This window comes from Cyprinus carpio, chromosome B12 (genome assembly GCF_018340385.1).
Source record: "Cyprinus carpio isolate SPL01 chromosome B12, ASM1834038v1, whole genome shotgun sequence".
NCBI lineage: Eukaryota > Metazoa > Chordata > Actinopteri > Cypriniformes > Cyprinidae > Cyprinus > Cyprinus carpio.
The window spans coordinates 6078272-6081692 of record NC_056608.1 but is presented as its reverse complement, the minus strand read 5'-3'; the positions used below and the strand labels follow the sequence as shown (position 1 = coordinate 6081692).

The 3421-nt window shown below is 29.7% G+C and overlaps 1 protein-coding gene across 1 annotated transcript in view; it reads right to left on the bottom strand.

The window, feature by feature from the left end:
• Window positions 1–2723: 2723 nt before the first annotated feature.
• Window positions 2724–3421, bottom strand: part of LOC109048171 (rho-related BTB domain-containing protein 1-like) — a 17330-nt gene continuing 16632 nt past the window's right edge. The window contains exon 10 of the mRNA XM_042735077.1: window positions 2724–3421. This exon is cut by the window's right edge and continues 829 nt beyond it. The gene's annotated coding sequence lies outside the window, so the exon portion shown is untranslated.

The following is a 3421-nucleotide window of genomic DNA, read 5'->3' as shown; positions in this document are numbered from 1 at the left end:
TCCTTGTTGTCTCTCACATCAAAATCCACCAGCATATTTGTTTAGAAAGGTTTTGTTTTTTGTTTGTGGATGTTGTTTAGTTTATGGTTGTTCGTTTTGTTTTTGTTTTTAAATTTGATTATTTTTCTCATATTTTAGCTGTAGGTATTAGTTAGAAGTTAAAATGACTTAAATATAGATTCACTTATTATAAACACACAACTTTTCACTTCACAAGATATTAATTGATTGACTGGATTCTTGTGGGTTAGTTATGGATTATTGTGAAGTTTTTATTGGACTGTCATTATGACGGCACCCATCCACTACAGAGGATCCACTGGTGAGCAAGTGATATAATGATACTGTAAATTTCTACAAATCTGTTCCAATAAAGAAACTAATTACCTAAATCATGGATGGTCTAAGGGTGAGTATATTTTCATTAAATTGTCATATCTGGGTGAATTAATCTTTTTTAATATATTTTCTGTATTTATAACTGCTTTGTGTTTTGCGCAGATGTTATAAGTGTCTAATATAACAGCTGAGGGAGTAACAACAATTTATAATAACTGAATATTTCTTTTTGGAAGTCATAAAAATGCTTTTTTTTTTTTTTTTGCTGTTGGGGCAAATGGGAACACAAAAATTATATATGTTGTAGCTTCCGTTCACTACTATAGAATTTTACCCAAGTTTCTGATGTTTCTGAAAACCTTTGAAATGTGAAAAGGGTCCATATTGTGGCAAACTAAAACTTTGCATATATGATCATAAATTATAAGCATGAGTATTTATAAATCAGTGGATTTGTCTGTAAATCTTTGTATTTATTGTAATTAATGAATGCATTGCTACGGTTGGAAATTTCAAGTCACCTATCCAATTATCAACCCATGAAAGATCGAATTGAATTAAACGAATGTAATTGTACAAGAAAAATCAATTACTCAATACCAAGTAAAATCAATAATTTATTCAACAGTTTTCCATTTTTTAAAAAATAAATGAGTGAAATACATAAATAAACAAACAACCTACATCAAAGATAATGACCAGCAAGATCAAAGGCATTTAGACAGCAAGAACCAAATGAACCAGCCATTTGGTTTTCAGCAGCTAACAAGAGTTAACAACAATTTCGCCAATACCACCGAAAAAGAACAATCATGGTATCTTATGCATGTGATCATCTATATATTGCTTTGGTAAACTAAAGATTATCTACACTATGGTGACTAAACACTATTATATTTCTTCAAGTATGAACGTTCGTCTTTTATCAATAGGCAGTTACATTGTTCGTCCGGTTTTGTTTACGATACATCGGCACCGACGCTGTGTTTCGTTATGCAAAACCCTTCACCTGCTTTAACATACCAACACATAAAGCCGCAGTACATTCTTTACCTGTAAAATCCTACCATGAAACATTTACATACATTAATTACTCATTATAGGACACAGCTGAGGAAATCGTTTTAGCTTTCACAACTATGACAATCTTTGATGTGTAAATAAAGTTACAATCCACTACAGTACATATGTAACTTCTAGCACAACAATGGTGGAATTCATGATATATATGTACTATATGTGAGTAGTGGTTAAATTATTCTTCTTATTATTGTTATTATTTATATTTTGTTAGTTAAGGTTTGCCCTGAACTAAGCCGTGTTTCTAAGCCCTTCTAATTATAAGTGATTTTGTAGTTTGTCAGTAAAGGCTAACATTATGCTACAATACATGGAAGATACTCTAGAAAAATAATGTGTAACTGGTAGCTGGAGGTGATCTTGTTTATCTGCTCCTGAATTATTATTATTATTATTTTCCATCTGGACAGAGCTGGATCATTCCTATTATGCAGTATGCATATGAAGTTATCTTCATATTTAATATTAGATAAAACATTTTTAAAAGAAACTTTTAAAAGAAACTAATTAGTTTTCTTTGATCATAATATCACGATTAAGATAACACATTGTCATGATTTCATGTACTAAATTCCAAAATTAAACAGGCAATTTATTAAGAATATATATATATTTATAGTCAATTTTGGGTTTTGATGTGTCCTCACTATTCCACTCTGTTATTTATTTTTTTGTAAATTCCCTTCAACGAAAGTAGTTGACATCATTTTGGTGAGAAAAAAAAAAAAAAAAAAAACATTAGTACAGCAAAAGCATTCATAAGCAATGATGAATTGTTATTTCTGTGGTATTTTGTTGGTTAGTTGGTTTATCAAATTTTTATAGAAATCAGCATATCAACATTTCAACATCATCATCAAAAAAAACAAACAAACAAAAAAAAAAACCCTGCCTGAAATTAAGCAATAACTATGGAAGCTCGTTTCCACCACTGACTAAAAAATAAAACAAGGTAATTGTGACTTTTTATCTCATAATTCTGACTTTTTCCTGACTTTATAACACGCAATTGTGATTTATAGTCAAAATTGCGAGTTACAATATCAGAATTGCGAGATATAAACTCGCAATTCCAAGAAAAAAAGTCAGAATTCCAAGTTCATATCTCACAATTCTGACTTTTTTTTTCTCAGAATTGCGTGTTAATATCTCACAATTCTGACTTTTTTTCTCAGAATTGCGTGTTATAAAGTCAGAATTCAGAGGAAAAAAATCTGAATTGTGAGTTTATATCTCGCAATTCTGGCTTTATAACTCGCAATTTTGTCTTTATAACTCACAGTTGCAAGTTTATATCACACAATTTCTTTTTTTCTCACAATTGCAAATTCATATCCTGCGAGTTATAAAGTCAGAATTGCGACATATGAACTCACAATTACCTTGTTTTATTTTTTATTTAGTGGCAGAAACCAGCTTCCATAGATAACTGACTATAACATGGCAAAAATGATTTTTTGAGGTTGTAATTGAAACAAAGATTATTGCAGTAAGTTTTACAAGAAAATAGTCTTCCTACTTCTAAATTTCATCTTTAATCACATTTGATTCATGTTTAATTTCACATTTAATTCAGTTCGATTAAAGTTACTTGCCGATTTTTTTTTTCTGTAATTATTTGTAAAATTTACTAGCAGTTTCTAAAAGAACAGTAAAAGTTTGAAAGTAAAAGTTTTTAAGTGTATGCAGGAATTTGCTTAGGGGTTTTAGCAAACAAATGTAAAGAGGACCACAAAACTTTTGCAAATAAATGCAGTATTTCATGGGGGAATGCAAACATTTTGTGAGCAAAACACAAAGCTTTTAAATCTACATTTTGTTCCTATCTCATTTTTTTTTTCGACAAGGCTTTTTAAAAGTTCCATATCATCCTGTAACTTATTTCCTGATTTGTGATGTTGTGTAAATCACAAAGTTATAATTCATACATTTTAAATGCCTGAGTTTTACCAGAACATATTTCAGAAAGTCTAGCATATCCTTTTATAGAAATGCAATCATG